At 41.2% G+C, this 27,576-nt stretch overlaps 1 protein-coding gene and 1 long non-coding RNA gene across 2 annotated transcripts in view; one reads left to right on the top strand and one right to left on the bottom strand.

Moving 5' to 3' along the window:
* Positions 1–27,576, top strand: part of ARHGAP28 (Rho GTPase activating protein 28) — a 245,692-nt gene that overhangs the window by 196,257 nt on the left and 21,859 nt on the right. The window lies entirely within an intron of this gene.
* LOC147915239 (uncharacterized) lies at positions 14,931–25,950 on the bottom strand. The gene is made up of 3 exons (XR_015554240.1): positions 25,679–25,950; positions 25,308–25,368; positions 14,931–19,389 (listed from the first exon to the last, which is right to left on the bottom strand). It is a non-coding gene; the product is annotated as an uncharacterized LOC147915239 (long non-coding RNA).

A 27,576-nucleotide genomic window follows, 5' to 3' on the forward strand; every position in this document is an offset into this window, starting at 1 on the left:
ATTATATATATAGTATATCTTGTGCAAAAATCAAGAAAAATAAAAGGCATAAAGATTAGAAAAGAAGAAAGAAAACAGTCTATTTGGAAATGATATGATTATTTATTTAGAAAAGCCTAAGGTATCTTCAACTATTAGAACTAATAAGATAATTTAGCAAGGTCACGGCATACAAGATTATTATATAAAAATCAATTGTATTTTTTATATTAGCAGCAAACAATTGAAAAATAAAATTTTTAACTTCCATTTACTATAACATCAACATACATAAAATACTTATGAAAACATTTAACAAAATATATGCAAAACATGTATGCTAAAAACTACAAAATATTTTTGGTAAAAATTAAAGAATAGCTAAGTAAATGTATAGATATACAATGTTTCTGGATGGGAAGAGATGGATGGAAGAGAATTGGCAAGATGTCGATCCCAATCATAATACCAGTAGACTTTTTAGGTAGAAATTGATAAATTATAAAATTTATATGGAAATGCAAAGACTCTAGAATATCTAAAGTTATCTTACAAAAAAAAAAGACTGAAGTTGGGTTCACCAGTGATTTCAAGACTTACCATAAAGCTACAGCTATTGAGACAATATGGTACAGAATAAAGATCAACGCCCACATCAGTGCAACAAAATAGAGAGCACAGAAGTAGGTGCCCACTTAAATGGTCATTTGATTTTCAACACGGATGCCAAAGGAACCTTGTGGAGAAAGGAGGCTTTCAACAGATGGTACTAGAACAACTGATATCCATATGGAAAATGAAAGTTGACCCCTCACAGGATATACAAAAATTCATCCAAAATGGATCATAGAGTTAATTATAAAATCTGAAACAGTGAGGCCTTCAGAAGAAAACAAAGGAGAATAGCTTGGTGACTTGGCAATAGGCAAAGATTTCTTAGGAACAGAAAGCAACACTTTTAAGGAAAAACTGATAAATTAGACTTCAACAAAATTTAAAACTTCTTATCCAAAGAGAAATTAAGAAATCAAGCAAACTACAGATCAGGAAAAAAAGTATTTGTAAAGTATATATTTGACAAAAGACCATTATTCAGGATATTTAAAGAACTTACTAATAAAAAGACAACTCAATTTTTATTCTTTTTTTTAAATTGAAGTATAGTCGACATACAATATTATATTAGTTTCAGGTATACAACATAGTGATTCAACATTTTTATGCATTACAAAGTGATCACTATGATAAGTCTAGTAACCATCTGTCACTATACAAACTTATTACAATATTATTGACTGTATTCCCTATGCTATACATTATATCCCCATGACTCATTTATTTTATAACTGGAAGTTTGTACTGGTTATAAAATACAAATATAAATTTATATAATATATATTTATATGTAAAATATATAAGTTTATAACACTATATAATACATAATATATAATGTAACAGTTATATAAATAACCAGTTATATATATAAGTCATTTTATAACTAGAAGTTTTTATTTTCTACCGATAAATACCCAGAAGTGGAATAGCTGGGTCATATGGTAGTTCTATTTTTAATTTCTTGAGGAACCTCCATAATGTTTTCCATAGTTGCTAAAGCAATTTACATTCTCACCAACAGTGCACCAACAGTTCCCTTTTCTCCACATCCTAGCCAACACTTGTTATTTGTTGTCTTTTTGATAACAGCCATTCTGACAGGTGTGAGGTGGTATCTCGTTGTAGTTTTGATTCGCATTTTCCTGATGATTAGTGACATTGAGCATCTCTTCATGTGTCTGTTGGCCATTTGTATGTCTTCTTTGGAACAATGTTTATTCAGGTCTTCTGCCCACTTTTTAATCAGATTGTTTGTGTTTTTGATATTCAGTTGTATGAGTTCTTTACATATTTTGGATATTAACTCCTTAACGGATATAACATTTGCAAATATCTTCTCCCATTCAGTAGATTGCCTTTTCATTTTTTTGATGGTTTCCTTCTCTATGCAAAAGCTTTTGATGTAGTCCCATTTGCTTATTTTTGATTTTGTTGCCCTTTCCTGAGAACATAGATCCAAAAATATATTGCTAAGACTGATATCAAAGAGTTTTTTGCATATGTTTTCTTCTAGGAATTTTATGGTTTCAGGTCTTATGTTTAAGTCTTTAATCCATTTTGAGTTTATTTTTGTATCTGGTGTGAAAAACTGGTCCAGTTTCATTCTTTTGCATGTGGCTGTCCAGTTCTCCCAACACCATTTGTTGAAGAGGCTGTTTTTCTCCAGTGTGTATTCTTGCCCCGCTTGTCATAGATTAATTGACCATATAAGTGTGGGTTTATTTCTGGGCCTCTATTCTATTCCATTGATCTACGTGTCTGTTTTTGTGATAGTACCATACTGTTTTGATTAGTATAACTTTGTAGTATAGTTTGAAATCAGGAAGCATGATACTTCCAGCTTTGTTCTTCTTTCTCAAGATTGCATTGGCTATTCAGGGTCTTTTGTGGTTCCATACAAATTTTAGGATTCTTTGTTCTAGTTCTGTGAAAAATACCATTGGTATTTTGATAGGGATTGCATTGAATCTGTAGATTTCTTTGGGTAGTATGGACATTTTAACAATATTATTTCTTCCAATCCATGAACACAGTATATCTTTCCATTTACTTGTGTCGTCTTCAATTTCTTTCGTCAATGTCTTATAGTTTTCAGAGTATAGGTCTTGCACTTCCTTGGTTAGGTTTATTCCTAACCTTATTTTATTCTTTTTTATTATATTATATAATTATATATTATATATTATATAACCTTATTTTATTCTTTTTGATGCAATTTTAAATGGAATTGTTTTCTTAATTTCACTTTCTGATAGTTCATTGTTAGTGCATAGTAATGTAACAGATTTCTATATATTGATTTTGTATCCTGCAACTTTACTGAGTTCATTTATTAGTTCTAAAAATTTTTTTGGTAAAGTCTTTAGGGTTTTCTATGTACAGTATCATGTCATCTGCAAATAGTGACCGTTTTACTTCTTCCTTTCGAATTTGGATGCCTTTTATTACTTTTTCTTGTCTGATTGCTGTGGCTAGGACTTCCAATACCAAGTTGAATAAAAGTGGCGAGAGTGGACATCCTTTTCTTGTTCCTGATCTTAGAAGAAAAGCTTTCAGCTTTTCACCATTGAGTATGATGTTAGCTGTGGGTTTGTCATATATGGCCTTTATTATGTTGAGGAATGTTCCCTCTTTATCCACTTTGTTGAGAGTTTTTATCATAAATGGATGTTGAATTTTGTCAAATGCTTTTTCATCTATTGAGATGATCATATGATTTTTATCCTTTGTTCTGTTATTGTGGTATATCACATCGATTAATTTGTGGATATTGAACCATCCTTGCATCTCTGGAATAAATCCCATTTGATCGTGGTATATGATCCTTTTAATATATTGTTGAATTCAGTGTGCTAATATTTTGTTGAGGATTTTTGCATCTACGTTCATCGGGGATATTGGCTTGTAATTTTTTTTTTTGGAATAGTTTGAGAAGTTTTAACTGTTCTTTAAATGTTTGGGAGAATTCACCTTTGAAGCCTTCTGGTCCTGGACTTTGTTTGTTGGGAGTTTTTTGATTACTGATAGAATTTCATTACTGGTAATCAGTCTATTCAGATTTTCTATTTCTTCCTGATTCAGTCTTGGATGATGGCATGTTTCTAGGAATTTATCCATTTCTTCTAGGTTGTCCAATTTCTTGGCCTATAATTGTTCCTAGTAATCTCATGATCCTTTGTATTTCTGTGATGTCACTTGTAACTTCTCCTCTTTCCTTTTTGATTTTGTTTATTTGGGCCCTCTCTCTTTTGATGAGTCTGGCTAAAGGTTTGTCAATTTTGTTTACCTTGTCCAAGAACCAGCTCTTAGTTTTGTTGATCTTTTCTATTGTTTTTTTTAGTCTCTATTTCATTTATTTCTGCTCTGATCTTTATTATTTCCTTTCTTCTACTACCTTTGGGCTTTGTTTGTTCTTCTTTTTCTAGTTCCTTTAGGTATAAGGATAGAATTGTTTATTTGGGATTTTTCTTGTTTCCTGAAGTAGGCCTGTTGCTATAAACTTCCCTCTTAGAATTGCTTTTGCTGTGTCCCATTGATTTTAGAACATTGTTTCCTTTTCATTTCTCTCAAGGTATTTTCTGATTTCCTCTTTGATTTCTTCATTGACCCATTGGTTATTTAGTAGCATGTTGTTTAGCATCCACATGTTTGTGTTTTTTTCAGTTTTCCTCATGTAACTGATTTCTAGTTTCATACTGTTGTGGTCAGAAAAGATGCTTGATATGATTTCAATCTTCTTAAATTTATTGAGACTTGTTTTGTAGCCTAACATGTGATCTATCCTGGAAAATGTTCCATGTGCACTTGAAAAGAATGTATATTATGCTGGTTTTGGATGGAATGTTCTGTAGGTATCTATCAAGTCCATCTGTTCTAATGTGTCATTTAAGGCCAATGTTTCCTTATTGATTTTCTCTCTGGATGATCTATCCATTGATGTAAGTGGGGTGTTAAAGTCCCCTACTATTATTGTATTACTGTCAATTTCTCCCTTTGTGTTTGTTAATATTTGCTTTATATATTTAGGTGCTCTTATGTTGGGTGTGTAGATATTTACCAGTGTTATATCCTCTTGTTGGACTGATCCCTTTATTGTTATGTAATGTCTTTTTTTGTCTCTTGTTACAGCCTTTGTTTTAAAGTCTATTTTGTCTGCTTCAAGTATTGCTACCCTAGCTTTTTTCCATTTCCATTTGCATGGAATATGTTTTTCCATCCCTTCATTTTCAGTCTGTGTGTGTCTTTAGATCTGAAGTGAGTCTTCTGTAGGCAGCATATATGTGGGTCTTGTTTTTTTAATCCATTCAGCCACCCTATGTCTTTTGAGTAGAGCATTTAGTCCATTTACATTTAAAGTGTTTATTGATAGGTATGTACTTATTGCCATTTTGTTCAATGTTTTTCGGTTGTTTTTGTAGTTATTCTTTGTTCCTTTCTTCTTCTCTTTTTCTCTTTCCTTGTGATTTGATGCCTGTCTTTGGTGTTATGTTTGTATTCCTTTCTCTTTATTTTTTGTGTATCTATTATAGGTTTTTGGTTTGTGGTTACCATGGAGTTCATATATAACAACCTATGTATACACAGAAGTCTATTTTAAGTTGATGGTCACTTAAGTTTGAGTGCATTCTAAAAGCACTACATTTTTACTCCCCCCTCCATGTTTTCTGTTTTTGACATTTTTTACATATTTTTGTGTATCCCTTAGCTAATTATTATAGATAGCAATGATTTCACTACTTTTGTTTTTAACCTTCATACCAGCTATATAGGTGGTTTAACCTTCACACTAGCTATATGTTTGCCTTTACTGGTGAGACTTTTTCTTTCATAATTTTCTTATTTCTGGTTATGGCCTTTTCTTTTTCATTTAAAGTCCCTTTAAAATTTCTTGTAAGGTTGATTTAGTGGCAGTGAACTCTAGCTTTTGCTTGTCTGGGAAACTCTTTATCTCACCTTCATTTCTGACTGATAGCTTTACTGGGTAGAGCATTCTTGGTTGTAATATTTTTCCTTTCAGCACTTTGAATATATTGTGCTGCTCCCTTCTGGCCTGTAAAGTTTCTACTGAAAAATCAGCTGATAGTCTTATGGGGTTCCCATGTGCTTAACCAGTTGTTTTTCTCTTGCTGCTTTTAAGATTCTCTCTTTATCTTTAATTTTTGAAATTTTAATTATAATATGAACAGGTTGTAGGTCTCTTTGGATTCATCTTATTTGGTACCTTCTGTGCTTCCTGGACTTGGATGTCTGTTTCCTTCACCAGATTATGGAAATTTTCAGCCATTATTTCTTCATATAGGTTTTCCGTCCCTTTCTGTCTCTCTACTCCTTCTGGGATCCCTATAATGCAAATGTTAGTACACTTCATAGTGTACTTAAAAAACTATCTTCATTTTTTAAAATCCTTTTTGCTTTTTGCTGTTCCACTTGGGTGATTTCCACCACCCTGTCTTCTAGATCACTGATCTGTTCTTCTGCATCATAGACTCTACTCTTGAGTCCCCCTAGCGTATTTTTTTATTTTAGTTAATGTATTCTTCAGCTCTGATTGGTTCTTTTTTATATTTTCTATCTCTTTGTTGAAGTTCTCACTGTGTGCATCCATTCTTCTCCCAAGTTCAGTGAGCATCTTTATGACCATGACTTTGAACTCTTTATCTGGTAAATTGCTCATCTCTATTTCATTTATTTCTTTTTCTAAGATTTTGTCTTGTTTTGTTATTTGGAACAAATTTTTCTGTTTCCTCATTTTGCCTAACTCTCTGTAATTGTTTCTATATATTAGGTAGATCAGCTATAACTCCCAGTTTTAAAGGAGCGACCTTATGTAGAAGGTATCCTGTGTGGCCCAGCACAGTCTCCCCTAGGCCCCAGAGGCAGATACTCCAGGTGTGTCCTCTGTGTGGGCTGTGTGCACCCTCCTGTGTGGCTGGGCTGTGAGTGCTGTGAGCACTCTGGTGGGTGGGCTAGCTCCCAGGCCAACTGGCTGCGAGGCCTGGCTGTGACTGTTGCAGGTGCTCTGGTGTGCAGGGCCAGCCTGCTGGGGTGGGAGCCACTTTGGAGGGGCACTGGCCATGGCAGGCAGGTTGGGCAGGACAGGTCCACAAGGGAACACAAGGGCAGGGCAGGCAGTGCTAGCAAGGTAGATGGAGAGTGTCAGGAACAGCACTCGCCAGTGCCAGGCCTGCTAGGTAGGAGAGTGAAAAAAATGGCACCTGCCAATGCTTCCATCCTCAGAGAAAGTTCCAACAGATCCGTGCCACTCCAGCACATGCCTTAAAATTAGTCAATGAATCACCTTCACATATGACCCAGGCCCTTTTAAAACCGCTGCCTTTGCTCTGGAACTTGGAGCAAGTGAGTTTGTGCACACACCCTTTAAGAGTGGAGTCTTGGTTTCCTATAGCCCTCCAGTTCTCCTAGATGTAAGCCCCGCTGGCTTTCAAAGGGAGATGTTATGGGGGCTCATCTTCTGGGTGCAGGTCTCCCAGGCTGGGAAACCTGATGTGGGGCTTGGACCCTTTGCTCCCCAGGGAGGACCTGTGCTGTTGTGATACCCCTCCCACTTGTGGGTGTGTGTGTTCTGACTAGACCACATCTCTGCCCCTCCTACCCTACTTGATGTGGCTTTTTCTTTATATCTTTCATTCTCGAAAATCTGTTCTGCTAGTCTTTGGGTCATTCTCAGAGATAGTTATTTTATATGTAGTTGTAGTTTTGCTGTGTTTGGAGGAGGAGGACAGCTCAGGATCTTCCCACTTTGCCATCTTGATCCTTCCTCAAACAACACAATTTTTAAAATGAGCATAAGACTTGAAAAGACACTTCATGAAAGAAGATATACAAATGGCCATAAGCACATGGAAACATGTTCAACATTCCCATCCATTAGGAAAATGCAAATTAACACCACAATGAGATACCACTACATACCCTCTAGAACAGTTAAAATTTAAGAAACTGATCATTCTGTGTGTGGAAGAATCAGAACTCATACATTGTTGATAGGAGCATAAAATGGTACAGCCACTTTAGAAAACGGTCTAGCAGTTTCTTATCAAACTAATCATACAACTACCCTAAGACCCAGCAATTCTAGGTATTTACCCCAAAGGAAACATATTTCTCCAAAAACACTTGTGTAAAGATGTTCATAGCAGCTTTATTTATAATATCCAAACCCTGAGACTATCACAGGCACCCATCAATAGGAAAACAGGTAGGGGCCGGCCCAGTGGCGCAAGTGGTTAAGTGCCGCACTCCGCTGCAGCAGCCCGGGGTTCGCCGGTTTGGATTCCGGGCACGCACCGACGTACCACTTGGCAAGCCATGCTGTGGCGGCATCCCATATAAAGTGGAGGAAGATGGGCATGGATGTTAGCCCGGGGCCAGTCTTCCTCAGCAAAAAAAAAAAGAGGAGGATTGGCAGATGTTAGCTCAGGGCCAATCTTCCTCAAAAAATTTAAAAAAATAGGAAAACAGGTAAACTGTGGTATATTCATACAATGCAACATCACTCAGAAATCAAAAGGAATAAACTGATAGAGGTAACATGAGTGAATCTGAGAAACATTATGCTGAGTGAAAGAAGCCAGACACAAAAGACTATACTGTACAATCCAATTACATGAAATACTGGGACAGGCAAAGCTAAACAATGATGGAGGAAAAAACCCAGAACAATGGTTGCCTCCATGGGGGTGGGTATGGAGACTGGCTGGAAGGGGCATGGGGAGCCTTTCTGGGGAATGGAAACATTCTATATCTGTGCAGGACCACTGGCTGCATGGGCCTATTGAGCACTTGCAATGTGATTAGTCTTCATTGAGATGTGTTCTAAGTGTAAAAACACATCAGATTTTGAAGACTCAGTAGGAAAGAATGTAAAATATCTCATTAGTAAAATTTTACTATTACATGTTAAATTATAATATTTTATATAATCGACTTAAATATATTTGTAAAATAAATTTTCGCAGTTTCTTTTTACTTTTTTAATGTGGCTACTGGAAAATTCTAAATTATGTCTGTGGCTTGCATTATATTTCTATGAGGCAGTGTTGTTTTATATTTTGATAAGAGTTTGTTTTTTCATATTTTGTTTATATTTTTGATGAATTTGTTTTATATTTTGATAAGAGTTACACAGCTGTATGCATTTGTCAAAACTCAGTGAATGTTCACTTAAGATCTCTGCATTTCATTATATGTAAAAGTTAACTCAAAAGAAAAAATATATGCACATAATATATAAATATTGAACTCTAGGCATACTGAAGTATGTGTACTGTAGGGGTATGTATACTGTAAGTAAGTAGGGGTAAGTGTATTGGTGTCTGTAACTTATTTTGAAATGTATTTAACAATAAGACAGATTGATAAATGGATAGAAGGAAAGACAGATGGATATGCAAATATAGTAAAATATTTATGGTAGAATGGTGGTGGGTATACCATTATACACGTAATATTCTATATGTTTGAAATTTTCCATAGTACAATTTTGAAAAAAAAGAATCCTTACAGTTAATATCATACTTGTGACATATTGGACATTTTCTTTCTAACACAGTAGTTCTCAACTGGGGGTGATTTTGTCCCCCAGGGGATATTTGGCAATGTCTGGAGACATTTTTGATTGTCACCACTGGGGAGTGGGAGGATGCTATTAGCCTCTAGTGGGTGAGAAGCCAGGGATGCTGCTAAACATGCTACAGTGCACAGGACAGCCTCCACAACAAAAATTATCTTGCCCCAAATTTCAGTAGAGCCAAGGTTGAGAAACCCCGTCCCAAGATCACAGACAAGGAAAGGATGTCTGATTTTGCTTTTACTATTCAACACTGTACGGGACAGCCTAGCTAGTACACTATGTCAAGAAAAAGAAAAGGCAAAAAGTTTTGAAAGGAGGAACTAACACTGTTTAATTTGCAGATGATATGACTGCATGATTATGTCAAGAAAATCCTAAGGAATTTATTGTTAAAATTACTAGAATAAGTACAATTAGCAAGGTCACAAGAGCAAGGTCAATCACAAAAATCAATTGTGTTCTACATTTTAGCCAACAACAACCAGGAAATAAAATGATAAAAGCAATACTATTTATAATAGCGTCAACAAATATAAAATAGCTAAAGGTAAATTTAATGAAATATGTGCAGGACCTAATTACTGAAAACCATAAACATTGCCAAAAGAAAGTAAACAAGAACTAAATAAATGGGGAGATAGTCCATGTCCATGGATTGGAAGACTTAGCATTGTTAAGATGTGAATTCTCTCCAAATAGGCCTATAGATATAAATAAATCCCACCCAAAATCCCAGCAGTCTTGTTTTTAATATGGAAATTAAGAAGTTGATTTTAAAATTTATATGGAAATTCAAAGGACTTAGAATAGTCAAACAGTCTTGAGAAAGAATAATAAAGTTGGAGAACCCACTTAACTTGTTTCAAGACTTGTTTCAAAGTTACAGTAATCAACACATTGTGGTACTGGTGTGAGGATAAGCAGAAAGATCAATGGAATAGACTAGAGTTCAGAAATAGATGCATATATACACATGCAGTCATCTGATTTTTGACAAACAGCCCAGCAATCCAGTGGGGAATGGAAAGTCTTCAAAACATAATGCTATTACAAATGGCACATCCCTTTGGGAAAAAATGAACTCTAACCTCTATTTCACAAAATACAAAATATATTTTTTTGTGTGTGAGGAGATCAGCCCTGAGCTAACATCTGCCAAGCCTCCTTTTTTTTTGCTGAGGAAGACTGGCCCTGGGCTAACATCCGTGCCCATCTTCCTCCACTTTATATGGGACGCCGCCACATCATGGCTTACCAAGCAGTGCATCAGTGCGCACCCGGGATCAGAACCAGCAAACCCCAGGCCGCCGCAGCGGAGCGCGCACACTTAACCGCTTGCGCCACGGGGCCAGCCCCAAAATACAAAATATTAATTCAAGTTGGATCACAGAACTAAATGTGAAAGCTAAAAATATAAGTCTTCTAAAAGAAAACTTGGGGGAATCTCTTCATGACTTTGGGATAAGCAAAGATTTCTCACACAATGTTGCAGGACATTTTGTCAATTCCAAAGATCTCTTCAAAATATGATTTATTTGAAGAAAACATAAAAGCAGATTAAAGACAATCAGGATGCTGGAGTTCATTGGTGATGCAGGAATTCCCCTTACACGTTTCTATTATCTACCCCACAGTAAATTACACCTTAGAGTCTCTAAATATCTTCAGGCAGAAGTTAGGTGGGGGTGAGGAGCAAGGGGAATGGGAGGAATATGCTTTTGAAAAGTTTACCTGAGCTGTATCAACTAGCAAGTATATGTGTATTCTTACAATTTGTTTATGAACCTCTAGCTCACAATAATTCATTCTGAGTGTCTGCTCTGCAGCCTCATCACAGTCTTCCTCACTGTGCAGTGCTGGGCCGGTGCTGGAGATATCTCGTGTCCTTAGATGACAGGCCTTCTCTACCATCAGTGAGCCTCACTCACTCTGTCTCACTCTACACTGCCCCAGGGCCCCAACTCAATGACATAATAACAATCTGGACATATAAGTACCAAAATCAGTAAGAACATACCTATCACTAATTATCAATGAATTATTAGTCAATCAATAGTCAATCAGATAATCTATTGCCAAACAGAGTTGTGGAAGCTATTTCATAGTTTCAAAAATCTTTCAATGCTGCAACTCCTTATTTTAGAGGGGTAATTTATCAGTTAGGTTTAAACAACAGATGTTTTGGAATAGTTACAATGTGATCCAGTTCTAACAAGTAATCAGCTTTTATTCTGTTCTCTATTATACTATCAGTTACATTAGCTCTAATGCTACAACTTTTGATTTCAGCAATGCAATAGTTTAAGTACGATTGAGTGATGCAGATAATAAGCACCAAATATAGTGAACATAAAAATAACCTTCTCCATAGGGGCCAGCCCCAGGGCATAGTGGTTGTTCAGCGTGCTTTGCTTCAGTGGCCTGGGTTCATGGGTTCAGACCCCAAGTGCAGACCTACACCACTCGTAAGCCATGCTGAGGTGGCGACCTACATCAAAATAGAGGAAGATTGGCACAGATGTTAGTTCAGGGTGAATCTTCCTCACCAAAAAAATAAAAATAAAATAACATCCTCCATGTCAATTAGCAAGTTAACATTGCCCCATGCCATTTTGCCAAGAGTTGTAAGCAAAAGGTTCACAAACAAAGAGTCCTAGGATGTCAGCATGCCATTCTTAGCCACCTCTATTTGAAGAAGTGGAGGAATTTACAAATTTCAAGAGTTCCCTTGATAACAACACCAAATAGTAGTAACTCGTTCATCTTTTGGACACCATGTTTTTATGCAAAGATTTCAAAGAGCTCATGAAGGAGCAAGGCAGGCCCAGGTATCTCTAAGGTTGAAGTCTTCCCTTGCAATTCATAGACGGATGAGTCTGAGGAATTATTCTCTCTGGTCTTTCTGTGCCCACTAGAACCAGAACCTCATATAAATACATTGCAATACCCATCCATATGAGGAAAAGGTTTTCTGTTTCAGGAGGGAAAGGTTACAGAAATAATTTAAAAGTATAGGCATGCATCATAAGATACGCCGTTCTTTTACTAAAAGCTATGCTCCTCCATACTACAGCTAATATGTTTTCTTACCAGGTTCCCAGGGGAAAGAAGCTAGAAGGTTAAACTAAGGTCATATTTCCATAGAGATGGAGAAAAGGTTATGTTAACCCTTTATTTACAGTCCTTCCACCCATGATGTATGTTCAACCATTTACCATGCAAATATACAAAGTAATATACATATGATCATTAGGATTTGACTTTTTCCATGGGACAGTAATATTCATCTCTTGACCAATCCATTTACTATATGTCCAATTAATCTTAATAGGACTCCAATATCTTTATCTTGGAGATTATAGGTATGTTTACATCAAATAATAGTACATGATAATTTAACTCATCAAATCATAGTACAGCATAATTTTTATCCACTTTAGCAAAAGTGTCCCCTTTAAACATTCCAAACTTAGTAGGTGTCAAAGTGAATCTTTAAATCTTTATGCCAAAAACCATTCTACCCACTTTTTTTTTTTTTTTTAATCTCAGTTATGAGCAATTTACTTTTTAGTTCCTCAAGTCAAAGCTCTTGGAAGTCCCTTGCTCCTTTCTTCTTGTCATAGTCCACATTAACCGACTGGTAAACCATGGGGGTGGTGGAGCTGGAAAGCACAGTCATATCCGAGTCATAAAAGAACACAGGTAGACCTAGGTCCTTCTGCCTTGAACTTTTAAACATTCAGATTGTGTCACTTTTACCTCTTAAAATAACCCACCATTGATTATCAGAGAACTTTACTCGGCTTTCCCGGTATTTGTCACTAGAGGGAGCAGAGGACTCGGGCTCCATTCCAGGATTGGTCAGCACCGTGTGAGCTGCGCAGGGTGCTTGTGGTGGTGGTGGTTGTCGTCATTGTCATCTTGTGTTGACTCTCCAGCAGACAGAAATTCTTCAGATCGTCTCCCTACATGGGGACTGGGGGGTGAGGGGCCTTTAAAGCATTGTCGCCATGGTGGAAGTCAGGCGCCCTGTGGCCCTGCACCAGGCAGCACCCTTGTGGGCCTTGGGGCGATGAGGAGAGAGGCCGGCCAGAAGAGCATCCTGGCACTCCTTTCCCTGCAGCTCGGGTGCACCCTAGGTTGGCATATGGCACTCCATCTGTTTTTTTTGGCCTCCCCTCGGGTGGGCGGAGGGCTCTGGGCCCCCCACTGTGGATGGGAGCCCTAGTGCGGCAGGCACTATCTCTGTGGCCTCACTGAGTAGACTCAAGTCCTAAACGTGGGGACTGCACACTTCTAGAAGTGCTGTGTCTGTCCCTTGCAGTTCAAAGGGCCTCATGGTCTTCATCAGCTTCTCTCAAGGTGAGAGGAGACCGTCTCTTTTTGAGTCTCTCTCTGCACCCTACACAAATATGCTTTATTCCAAATGGTTCATTTATTCCCTTGGATGTAGCTCCTGGCCTTTGGCACAGAGAATGGACACTGATAACCAAGCGAATGTGCTTTCCCTACCCTTTTTCTTGGTGCATCCAGTTAATCCATTTGGAAGAGTAATGGAAAACGTCAGCCCACAGTCCAGTTTCTTGCCCTGTTTTTTGTTCTGCTCCATAGCTAAGCAGGCTGTCATTCCTAGGCACCCACTTAATCTCTTCAGGGGCACATTCAGTTATCTGTTCCCATGGTTCTTGACTAAGGAGTGCATGCTCTCCTCTTCTGGCCATCCTGGAAGGTTCTTATCCTGAGCCCAGGTGCAGTCTCTTGCACTGGATCAATTTGGAATCCCGCTGGCTGTACCAAGTGATGCAGGGCATCATCTCAGTTCCAAAGATCTCCGCAAAATGTGGTTTGACAGGAAAGCATACAAGAGGATTGAAAAGAATCAGGAGTTCCAGTGGTGCTGGGGGCTCCCATAAGACATGTTTCTCTTATCTTCCCGGCAGTAAATCACACTTTTTCTGACAGTCTAGAGAGAAATTGGGAAGAGGAGGAGGGGACACTCTTTAAAGGTTCATCTGAGTTTTATCAACTAACAACCACATGCATACTCTTCAGATGGTCATCTTACTTATGAACTTCAATGTTGTAACAGATCGTTCTCAGTAGTTGCTCTGCATTTGTATAACATTTTTCTTACTGCACAGCAGTGGACTCTGCTGTAGTCCTTAGCTCCATGTCCTTAGATGACAGATTGGGAATAGGCTTCTTACCATGTAGTGCTCATGACATCACACTACAACAGGACAACAAAAACTTAGCTACAGAAGGAAATAATTGATAAATTGGATCCATAAAAGTAAAGATTTCCGCTCACCAATTTACCATTAAGAAAATGTAAAGGCAAGCAACAGATTGGGAGGAAATAGTGTGTGTGTGTGTGTGTGTGTGTGTGTGTGTGTGTGTGTCTTATACCCAAAATATGTAAAGAACTCTAATAATTCAATAATAAAAAAGACAACTCATTTTTTCAAATAGGCAAAAGATTTGAACTAACATGCACCAAAGTATAGAAATTGTCAACATACATGAAAATGTACTCAACATCGTCAGTCATTAGGGAAATGCTAATTAAACCACAATGTGATAGCACCACATAATCACAAGAATATCCCAAATCACAATACTGTGTTGGCAAGGCCATGGAGCACCCAGCATTCTCTTACATTCTGGAGGGAAGGTAAAGTGAGAGAACCACATTGGAAAACTGGCAGAATAGTATGAAGTTAATCATATGCCTACCCTATGACCTAGAAATTCACCTCCTAGGTATTTACCCAAGAGAAATTAAAGCACATATTCACACAAATACTTGTACAGAATGTTCTAGCAGTTTTATTCATAACAGACAAAACCTGGAGAAGAGATAAACGTGGTTAATGCATTCAGTGGAGTACTACTCAATAAAAAGGAATTTAAAATACATGCAACAATATGAATTTCAAAACCATGTCGTGTGAAAAAAATCAAACATGAAAGAGTACATACTACATGATTTCATTTATATGAAATTCAACAACAGGAAAAGTAATCTATGGTGATAGACATCAGAACAGTGGTTGCCTCTTGTGAAAGGATTGACTGGAAATGGGCATGAGGTAATTGTGTCGGGTTTTCCATGATCAGGCCCCATCTACTTTGTAGTCTTTCTTCTCCCATTACTCCACACTAGGGACTCTGTTTTAGCAAGGCAGCTTAGATCTGTCATGTTCCCACAAAACCCACTCCATCCCCAACAGCCCCATTACCAGTGAAAGCACTTTGCAAATCGGGCTGTTATTCTACAAGTGCTACCATTACACATCCTGCAAAGCCTATTTACAGCTATCTTCATAAAGTCTTCCCATACCTTTTTATCCCACTGTATCATAATTTAGCCCTTGATTTTATAGTGCTTTAAGGTACACATACGCCTCTTGATCCTAGTAATTTTAATAGAGCATTTTCTCCATTTTCATCTCAACATCCAGTTGAGGTGTTGTTAGCACTCGATTGATAAATGGATGTTCAACATTTAATCACACACCATTCCTAAATACCATGAATCATGTTAGAGAGAGCTGCAGAGACAGACCACATGGAAAAGTAACGCCTTATCAGAGTTCTATTTGTTGGGCCCTATTCTCCAGGCCAAAGCAGCAGTATTTGTTTTCAGAAGCTTGACACAAAATGAAGTTATACCTGGCCCTCCAGTGGTATTTCTTGGAACCCACTCAAGGGATGGACACACAATAGAAGGGCCTAAGAAAATTGTAATTATATACAACTTTCTTTTATTGCTCTACTTCTTTCATTTTGAAATGTGGGTGACTGCCACTTCCTAGCATCCTTTATTCACCTAGGACACATTTCCCCTCCAGGAGCTTATGACAAAACAGCCAACCTGCTTTGTAATGTCAGGATAAAATGAGAACATCAACAAAAGTTAAAACTGTAGGGAAACTACAAGAAAAACTGGAAAAATGAACAAAGATTTAGTGAAAAACATAACACACTGGAGAATAAAATGGGGAGTCTATGGGGTGCAATTGTAATTGGTCGTGTTTTTTCCATAATTGATAAATTCAATTAACCAGTATTTTATTAAGGATTTTCACATCTAGGTCCATAATTAAACTGGTCTACAACTGTCCTATAATATCCTTACCTTGTTTTGGAGCCAAGGTTATAACAGCCTTGTTGAATGTGTCCTAGGTGAATAAAGTTTTCCTACTTTTTGTCTTCAACTTGGAAACAGTGTGGTAAGTGTTTGAGCAAGGGCTGGAAGGAAGGGATTGCCAAGGGGCACGAGGAAACTTTTAGGGGTGATAGTTGGGTTTATTACAATATGGAGATGGTTGTAGGGATGCATATAGGCTAAAACTCATCAAACTGTACACTTTAATTATATGAAGTTTATTGTATGTCAAGTATACCTCAACACAGCTGTAAAAATAAAACAAAATAAAAAACGAAACTTAGGTCTGGGCTCTATGCCTGGGCTCTGAAAGGTGGTGGCAGTGCCCTGAATTCCCACACCGACTGACCCCTGGGAGATGACGGGGTTCAGGGCAGGCCGCCCCAAGATGCACCACTCTGGATTCTTCAGCTGGATTATTTCCAGCTGAAGAAAATAGAGGCTCAGAAGACCCACGAAGAACATTTGGCCTTTCCCCGAATTGCCTAAAAGAATTTAAGATAGAAGGCCTGTTCCAGGAAGGAGCTAATACCATGAGATAACTAGAGTATAATGTAAAATAGGTGTGATAAGAAAGGCACCAACATGCCCATCTTATCGAAATTCTGTCTCTCAGGCCACATTCACTATAGATGGCCCAGTAAACAGCTGTTTTACCAAACATTTACTTTTGCATCTCCATGTGAATTGCCTTCCTCCCCTTTGAAGTCCCAAACCACTACCCCCAACATCCTCCTTTGTCTTTACCTGAAGATGCTATTTAAGATGACAACCTCAGCCAGATGACTGAGCTGCTCAAGTTTCCTGAGTTTCTCCCATGTATCCATGTTATTAAACTTTTATTTTCTCCTGCTAACCTGCTTTTTTAATTATTTGACCAGCCATAAGAATCTTAAGGGAAAGGGAGGGGGGGATTCTCCCTCTACAGAGAGAACAGAGAGAACCATGCTGTGCCCACTGCCATTGCCTAAGGAAAGAACACCAGAAAGAGTTACTAAGGGAAAAACATAAGACAGTTACACTGTCAAGAAGGACAATCAAGAATATCGCCTTGCAAATTGATCATTTCCATTGGAACAATTTCTGGAAAGAGACTGGATCTTTATGTACTCCTTCACAGTATTTCAGACAGTCCAAGATTCCTCTAGCCAACGACTTCAAAGTTGGTTTGAAAGAGAAGCACGTTACCTTCACAATGATTCTTTAGCATGTATTGCTCAAGTTGTTGGGATCACAGGTGCCAGATTACAGTTAAGACTGGATGGTAGTGATAACAGAAATGATTTTAGGACGCTTGTAGATTCCTTGGTCACACAGCCATTTGGGACACATGAGGGGGAAAAAAAGAGGACTTTACTTGAGACTTCTCTGGAGTTCCAGATGAATGTGTCATCTTGGCCAATGCTCCTCTTATGAACTCTCAGTGGATCTGCAGCACAACTTCAACATTCTTTAAGAAGGAATTACTAAAGCCAGCATTAAATAATTTAAAGCGAGAATGAAACTGGAAGCAATAGACAGAAAGAACGCTTATCTGCTCTGCGCTGCAACTACTGGAGGTGTCAAAGGAGACCAAGTTCATGTCACAGTTGACGGCTACATGCGAGTTTTTGATTGTTGCTACAAGTACAGTTCTTGAGATATTTCCCTAGTTGGGAATGTCACTTGTTACAACCACCAGGAAATAATGTTGCCATTACAAACAATATAACAAAAGCACAATCTCCTTCCAAAGCGACTCAGTGGTCAATGCAGTCTCCATAGAAAACTGTTCCCAACCACGATTGCAGTGGGTCAAGAAGGCAGGACAGCAGCTTAAACCGTCTGGACAGACTTCAGTCTCCAACAAGGATAAGTATCTTAAAAATGTTTCCCTGCCAAAAATCAGCGTTCATTTTTAAAAGGCCTAAAATTAGGAGAAAAGGGAGTTTTCTCGTTTTATGTTCTCCTACATGTCAACTCGTGTAAAGTTGCTAGACAGAGCTCCTGGCCTTCCATTCAGTAAAAGGTGACATTGCTGAGACCACTCCTGCGGTGATGTCTGCAGTCTGTGTCTCTGGCAACAGTCAGGGACACTCTGGTGCTCATCTGGATCAGAAGACAGCCCCACAGTGGCCCACACTCGCTGGCCGGAGCCCGGGGATGGGGAGTGCTGGCAGGTCGCACACGCTCATGTGGCCTGTGCTCTCCAAACTGGACCGTTCATGGATTCCTCCCTAGAAGAGACATGGTTGCTGCTTCCTTTGGTGGGGGAAAATACCTTCCTTCAGTGACTAACACTTTCTCAAGATAAAATGACAAAAATAAATCAGCAAAAGAAGATACATCAGGAAAGAGAAGTGCCAAACGGTCTCGTGAGAGCCTCCGCCTTAGGCCATTCCTCTCTCCTAAGCACCACACCAGAGCTGCAGGCACCTGCTGTGGTGTTGTCTTAGGAGGAAATGCCATGCCTGCATGCCTGACGAGCAAAGGCTTTCTGAAAAACCCACTAACGCAGCAAACTCATCCTCCAAGGCCTGCCTGCAGAAATTCCATACCCCTTCCCTTCGCTGTAGGAATTCTTCCCAGCCTGTCAGCTGCATCAAGCTCGTCATCAGCTCTGAATAAACTGTCACTGGCCTCTACCAAGGACAAGGACCTGAAGTCAGTAACACACAGGGCAACACCTGGACCTGACCTCAGTGCACTGAGACGAGCTTCCAGGACCTCCACACTGGTCTGTGGATGAAGCAATTCAGTTTGTGAAAGGCAGCTCCTCAGAGTTGGGCACTACTCCAACAGCTCTTCAGTAGACGCGAAATTGATGAAGGCTCTGTTGTGACTGAGGGGTTGATATGATGATGAAATACATGAGACTGAAGCTAAGGCCAGCGTTAAAGCTAGGTCACCACATCGAGAGACTTGACAATCAACAAGAACTCCATGTCCCTTCAGACTGTACATACTCCTTCGCAGACGCACTGATGCCTTCTCAGTCGACAAGTGTGTTTGCTGCCCTGAGCAGTCTTCCTTTAGCAGAAGAATGGTTCCCCTGAAAATTGTAAGACTAACATTACAATCTACTTCTCTAAAAACTACTAAAAGTGTGAGTATTAACACACTCACATTGGTAGTTCTATCTTTTAACTTTTTAAAATTGTACAGTTTACAAATATACTTTTTTCAGGAAACTAGAAAAAGTTTTATTGATTTTGGTCAATACATATAGAACAGCTAAACCCCAGAGAGTAAAATATCAGGGTTAACAATTTCTATAAATGAACCCACAATGTAACCACAGAAGAAAACTTAAAGATGTAACTAGATCACAGTTTCTCACCCAACACTATGGACATGTGAGGCCAGATAATCCTTTGTGGTGGGACTGTTCTGGGTGTGGTGGGACGGTCAGCAGCATCCGGGCCTCTACCCACTAGTTGCCAGTAGCACTTCCCCTTCCTCTTCAATTGCGACAACCAAAAACATCTCCAGACAAATGTCCCCTGGGGGCAAAACTGCCCCTGGGTTGAGAACCACCGAATTAGATACATCATCTCTTTCATGAATGTTATATTTGTCTGGTGCTATGTTCCATTTGTGTTCTATTTGTTTCCAGAAAAGGAATACCCATATAAATTACTTTCCTTGCTCTGATCATTTTGCATCCTTAAGAAAAAACTTTGGGGGAAAAAAACAACAAAGAAAAGAAACCTAGGTCTGCCTGAGTTCAGAGCCTTTGCCACTAGGCTGGAAAATCTAAAGGCAGGTCATTCCACCCTATGTTTCTGGAAAGGCTAAAGGGGAAAGTACATTTGCTATTTTTTACAAAAGGCTTTGTGAGCAGCTATAACAATGAAAGTTCCAGATGTTATCAGATGACGAGCGAGTCTTACAGATCAATCCTGTGAAACTCAAAAGGAGAGATGCAATTTCTATTTTAGGTCAAGGAAAAAAAAAGGTAACTTCAGTGTCTGGAGACCTCATAGAGTTAATGACTGTCTTGCAGGGCTCTGTAGGAAATAAGTAAGAAAAATCTATTCCTTCCCTCCAAGAGCTGGAGTCCGAAACATGGGCTGAGGCCATGCACATCTAGTCTTTCCATGTCTCACCCACCTCCTTTGATGACTACTGATGTATTCCTTGGAAGGGTGCTCACTAACATTCACTCTGGCCAGCCTGTCCTGCCCGAGGGGTACCCTGAGATTATCCTTCCACCTCTACCCATTCAGGGTCTGGGCTGCCAGCAGGAGCAGGGGAAGGACGCTGCCTCTGTACTGTCCAAGTCACTAAAAGGTGTTTCCTTATCAGCTGCCACTCCATTTACAATCTCTAATCTAATGGCATTTACTTTGGCACTGCTGATCCCCAGGAGCACACAGCTCTCTGAAGAAGTGGAATCTTTAGGGTGACTTTGTAGCCTTCTTTGGCTGAAAAACACAAGGATAAGCCTGAGTAAGGCGTGAGCTCTGCCTCACCCAGGAAGGCTCAGGTTCAGAGAGGCCGTGGGCTGGGCTGGCTCGCTGCATTTTGGCTCCTGACTGAGGTTCAGGAGACCTAGTTCTAGCTCCTTCTCTGGATCAAGCTCTATCTCCACCAGCAAGTCACCTCCAACCTCTGAGCCTCAGCTTACACATCTGTAAGATGAAATGTGGCTTATAAAGAAGACACACACAATCAGCTGGGCTAAGCCAGACTACAGCAAGAACTGGCACATCTCTTCATCCAATGCCAGGTAAGCATTTGGTACCTGGGAGAAGTTTGCATTTTCAACAAGTGCCAATCTTAAGTTCTATAGCAATGCTACTCAAAGTAGTCTGTGGTCTGGGCCAGTTGGCAAACTGTTACTGGTCCAAGACAAGATAAGCAGAAAGAACAGGACAAGCTTTGAGAAGTGTATATATAATAATCTGACATATCCTCGAAGCTCCAGCACATGAACGGTGAACTTGCCCCACTGAACAGGGTACAGAGCATTTGGGTGTGGCTGAACTGGCAGGGTGAGTGCCATGTGGCACGGGCTGTGCACCTGTTGTGCACAGGAGGACCTCCTTACAATGTACGTCATTTTAGGGTCAGTCAGCTATGATCCAACATTGTATAATCTGTACACATTTATGATTCATTTATAATATATTGTTTTTATAATCATTTTGACTTTTATTTAAGACCTTTAACATAAAGACACACATACATATTTGGTAGCTACATTAAGCAAGTAAATTTGTATGGCAAAGTGCTAAAACCACAGTGTAATTTGTGGAAAAGTACTGACTAATGAAGTCATGAATAAAACTGGTACTTAAGTGACATTTACTTACCAAATAAATTCAAAACAAAGAATTCTTTGAGAAAGAGAGTTTTGAATTAAAAGGCTGACGGAAGCAGATGTTCAGCATTACACATATAAACATTACAGCTTTTGGGGGCTTCACATAGAATTGCTCTTCAGATTGCTAAAACTAAAAAACCATTTATAATTGCTGAGAGATTAGCAAAAGATTGCATTGGAGATGTTTGCTTAGAAACGTTGGGTGAAACACAGGATAAACAGGGCTCAAATACCACTTCCTAATCTGATGTGTTTAGGAACTGGCTATGAAGATATAAGACCAACTCACAGAATACATAAAGCTACCAACTTTTCATTGCAACTTGACAACTCACAGATATTGCTAAAATGACAATTTTCTTAGTATTATGTAATTTGAACATGATAGTGAAAACAGAATTTTTTTCAGTTTTATTGCTGACAAACACAACTAGCTCTGAACAGAATAAACTATGAAGGATTACCATGTGCTTTTGAATTGATGTTTTGAGTAGGAGTATGTTCTGATGGCATAACTGCAAAGAGAGAAAAACATTTTGGAAGAGTCACCCAGATTGAGAGCTTGCAACTGACTTGAATCAGTTCACATCTTCCTTCATGGAGAAAGGCTTGCCAGGAAACAAATGTCAGCTGCCCTACAGAGTGTGCTGACTGACGCAGCAAAACCTCCTGCGGGAAATTTAAGATGCTTCCTTTCATAATGTAACAATATGGAAGCTGGATCATAACTGGCACTGCAGGCTGGGTTAGGGTCTTTATGGAGTGGAAAAGTTGTGTCAAGAATGTCTGAATGACAAGGCAAATTCTTTATGTTTCTACAAAATAGGAAACTAGTCTGGTTCTAATTTTTTACAGTGTAAACTGGATGGTCAGTCTTGCTTATTTGTCTGTTATCTTCAACATCTAATCATTCTTACACTCCCACACGAGGAAGGACAGCAACATCTTTTGCCCAGGACTATATATATGATTGAAGGGCAAAAACAAAAGTTAGAAGCTTGGAAGAACAGAGTTTTACAGGTTTTTGGCATGTTCCATAATTTCACGATGACTATCAATGAAGTAGGTGATTATCTTAATATTGCCAGTCTGAAAAGTTAGAACCATCTTATGAATTTGACAGAATACTTTAAATTTTATTTTTCATTAATAGAAGATCTACATGTAGAAAAATTATGGCTCTGTCTTTTATTGAAAGGTTATTTCAAAAAAAAAGTAATTCAAATGTAACTATAACTTGACAAGATAAATTGTGGAACTAGCTGTTGATGGACTGAAAATGAATTTTGAAAATACAGCATCACTTGTTTTATGTTGGATCAAAGTTAAAAATGAATTATCTTAAACTTGCTGAAACTACTTTAAAATCTTTTACACTGTAATCGATATAACTCTATGAGACTAGTTTCTCTGAGTTTTTAAAACAAAACATAGAAGTCATTTAGATATACTTTACTCCCCTAGAAGTAGTGTCATAAACCCAAATTATATTAGATAAGTTAACAGGAAGCAAGCACAATTGTGGAATGACAAAATGTTATAGGTATCATAGGGATTCTCTGTATCCATCACCTATAGACATACTTTCTATGAATGTGTATTGATTTTAAAATTCTTTTCTTTTTTCCCTATATTTATTCTAATGGTAGTTAATAAAATGCAGTTTCACTGTGCTGTCTTTAAAAAACTGGGTTTATATTATGTCTATTTTTTCATTTCATTTTTTTAGTAAATCTAAAAATGATAGTATTTTACAAAAATATCAGTCCACAATGGATAGGAAATTTACAAAAAAAAACAAAACTGGCCCTTCACCATAGACAATTTGAGAAGTCCTAGTCGAGTGGCAAATTGTTTCATATTACCTCCTCACACAACTCCTCCATGTTTTCTATTTAGGTCAAGAATCCATCTGTGTATTTGTTACTGGGCACCTTTCCTTAATCTTTCGACCACTTCAAGTGATTTTTACATGTTGATAGGATTCTCTTATAGGTAAAAAGGCAGCTGAAGGAGAAACTAAGCTATAATGAAAGGCCTGTAAGCAGAGCTGATTATTAGAATCAGCAAATCTCACTGTTGGACTTAGAAGATAGTTCAGTATCTTGCCCAAATTCGGAGTTGGTCCTATAATATACTGAGAACAAAACAAACACTGGATTTAGGTCCTACAGTGCAGTGTTGAGAGAACAGACTGTGGAGTTAGCCTGCATAAATTCAAGCCTTGACTCTGCTCCTATGTCCTGTAGGACCCTGGGCAAATTACTTAAGTTCTCTGAGCCCGGTAGCCGTACTCTTCATTTGTGATGTGAGGATAATAATACCCACCACAAAGAGCCGCTGTGAGGACTAAATGAGATTGCACATGGAAGCCCCTGAACAGTACTAGGAGGGGAGTCAACAACTGTTAGCTCTTCCCGCCATCATTACTGTGCAAAGCACTGTCAACCTAGAAAAAAGAGGCAAGTGGAGAGCATGTATTTCAGGTCTGAGAATTGCAATTTGGGGAACACAGGTTCCGGCAGCATCCAGAAGAGTGTCCCCTGCAGACTACAAGTCAGGAGTTTTCATTAGCAACCAGGCGAGCCCAGAACAATCACCTGGGCTGTTCGCTGCGGAGGTCAGTTCATGTTACAGGTCATTTCTTACTCAAAGACAGCTTGTCGCTACCAGAAAAAGCATATTTTTTGTACAGTCCTTCAGAAAGTCCCTTCTCAGAAAATAACTCCCTTTTGGCGAGTCAGCAAGCTCCCCACAGTTTCATATTGATGCTGGCCCTGACATCAGTTCCCCTACATTAAACCCAGCACACATGTGTTAAAACCAAAAGCCTTCAGCCTCTTTCCCTGCTTCTCCCGAGTTGCTCATTACCAGTTCTTGAGGTTTGTTACAGGGAGACTGACATCCAGAGAATATCAAGAAGCTGAAGCTTCTCAGACCCCAACTCCTTGGCTTTCTGGCGCCAGAATCCACCCTCCACCACAGAGACGGAAATGGAGGAAGGACACCCACCTGCGATTCCCTTATCTCGCCCTCCTCCTCCCTGCCAGCAGTCTCACAAGGCCAAAGGCAGGCTGGTGGGAAAGAGCCAACCAGCAAGGCCACAGGCTCCCCGTCCCTACAAGCAGCCACGTTCCTCACAACCTTTAAAACCCCTTGCCTCCCATCTTTCACGGAGACGGAACAATTTGAGAGCTCTCGTCTCCCGGCTGACGCCACCCGAGATAAAAACTCTTTCCTTGCCATAAGCCTGGGGTTCCAGTTTTATTTGTCCCCTCTTGTGCAGCGGGTAAAGAACCTGGGTATGTATCCGGTAACAATATTTTTAACAAGATGGAGTCCAGGGTACAAAATGGAGTCACGACTGTCAACTGCTTTCACAGCATTTTCTCATGCTGCTATCAAATTGAACCTCTGCCACAGTTTACGAGGTAGCAGGGAGAATGTTCTTATCGACATTTCAGATAGGAGCAAATATAGGCTTGGAGAGTCAAATGACCAACTCAAAACCATAAGCAAAGAGACTTCTCATTTCCAAACCCATGCTCTTAACACTATAAAGCGCAGCCTTCCTGGCACACCATTGCTGGATCGCAGGAGTGGGCAGTTTACCAAACACTGTTCTGCAGCTGAGTCCTTACCTTCAATCACGTCTAAATCGGCCTCCCTGTAGCTTCGACCTGTTGGGTTTGGCCGTGCTCTCTGAAGCAAGAGGATAAAAAAAGTATATGACATGCTCCAATGAAGAAGAGAGCCGCCTGCCCGCAACTCCTCATTAAAAAGCCAGAGCCTCCCCCCGCGGGGAGGGGGCGCAGCACGGGCCCCCACCATTCTCAACCTCCGCTGCGGCCCCGAGGCTCGCCGGAGCTCGGGTTAGATCAGCGGAGGGCTTGCGTCCACCGCCCGGTGAGCGCGGCCTCGGCCGACAGCGCACGCCGTGCCCTCGGGATCGCCTGCTCGCCTGGGCCCACCCCGGACAAAGAGAACTAGTGGACTCCGCTGTGCAACTTACTAAGGAGATACCGCGACGGGGGGACACCAGGCTGCACCAGAAATAGCCGCGGGCCCCTCGGCCACCCCTCTCGGCATCCCAGGTCACCACCCGTCGTCCCGGCCTCGCCCCACCGCTCCCGCCCGCAGCGGCCGGCCTCTCTCTCCACGGAGAAACCGTGCTGGAGCAGAGGCACTTCCCGCCCGGCGAGGCCGCGGTTTTCTGCTTCCACAGGGCTGGTCATAGCCTTGATATGGACGACCCCGCTCCCAGGTCCCAGACCACACCGCCCAACCCTTCCCAACCGCCTCGCCAACGGCCGCCAGCGCGGCCCAAGCCACGAGGCCGGGGCCCGCCGGACCCCGCCGGACCGTCGCCCTGGGCGGAGCCCGCCCCCTGCCGCAGTCGACTCCGCCCACTCCACCCAACCGCCACGCCCACGGCCAGGCGGGCCCCGCCCCGCGGCGCCGGGTCTCAGGCCACGCCCCCGACGCGGCACTCCCCTCCTGGCGGCCGCCTGTCCCGCCGCTCCCGCTGCAAACGCCTGATCGCCCTGAGCAGCCGGGCGGGGCCTGACAGTGAAGGCTTCTTGCGGCTGCGCGGTCGGCGCCTCTCTTGGGTCCCCAGCATGTGGCCTTGGAGACTTTGCCAGGTGTTTTCCCGCTCTGTCTGCTCGAGGAGTGTGATGGAGCTGGGTGGACCAGATGCCGACTGGATACAAAAGGAAAGCCATATTGTAGAAAAGAAACCCTGTTGTAACTCTGAATGACCTCTGATTAACTGACGTGCACTGTGGATTTTATGGCCCCTCCCAGGTGCAATAAGTCGATAACTTTGTTCTCTTGAGTTCCTTAGGAATATGATGACCCCCGGGCAGAGAGTCTATGCTGACAGCCGTCATCAATGACCACTGAAAGATCAGGGTGTAGGGTGTTGCTCCGGTCTCTGATGCATGTCCAGTAAAAGAAAGGACTATCAGGAACTAAGACCAGATGTCTGTTCCACCTGGAGATCAGATGGATGCCCCCACCTGGAGACCAGCTGCCTCCCTGATCCGGAGACCAGCCCCCTATATAACTGGCCTGTAGTCTCTGGTCTGTAAGATGGTTCTTTCGGACGTTAGTTGGCCATCTTCCGCCTTGCCAGCGAGCTGTAGTAAACTGCACTCTCTCTGCCACCATCTTGCCTCGACGACTGGCTTTTGTCTGGGGAGACCAGATCGTGCCCTTTGTGCGGCAACAGAACCCTGAACCCAGTGGGCCGTATTCCTCCAAGAGTCCCAGAAAGCCAACCCTGAGGGCAGAGGGCGGCACAGAGGGCGGCCCAGAGGGCGGCCCGTGCTCACGCCGTCCCTGCTGTCGTGCAGATGGCGACCCTGGACTCCTGAGACCAGTCCCTGGTGAGACCAGTCCCCGGTGAGACCAGTCCCCGGGGCGCGGGCGGACTGGTCAGGGGCCCGGATCTGGGGCCAGAGGGGAGCCCAGACCGCGGCCATCCTGGCCCCACCACCCTGACCGCCATCTTGGCCAGAGGACCACTGTGCTCCCCTCCCGTTTGTCCCCTCCTCCCCAGGGTAAACCGGTACCCACGTGTCCCCATAAGAAGGACGGGAACCGTGTCCAGGGATCCAGGCTGGGCTGGGGCAGAGATCTGAGAGGAGCCCAGGCTCCAGGCGACGCAGACTTTGAGGGGGCTTCGGGGCGGGGACCCAAACCAGGGCAGAGCAGGGCCGCTGCGCGGCTGAGGAGCGCCTCCCGACCGCTGGCGGCCTGTGCGGGTCGGGGGAGAGCGCGCGGGGGGAGCCGCGCGGCGCAGCGGGCAGGGTGCGCGCGGCCTGTGTCGGCCAGTGCCGGGGAAACGAGCGCGGCACCAGCAGCGTCTGCTCGGGAGTGCGCGGCCGATCGCTGCTGAGTGTCGCA

Source organism: Ceratotherium simum, chromosome 14 (genome assembly GCF_057802395.1).
Source record: "Ceratotherium simum simum isolate JZ-2026a chromosome 14, ASM5780239v1, whole genome shotgun sequence".
Classification (NCBI taxonomy): Eukaryota; Metazoa; Chordata; class Mammalia; order Perissodactyla; family Rhinocerotidae; genus Ceratotherium; species Ceratotherium simum.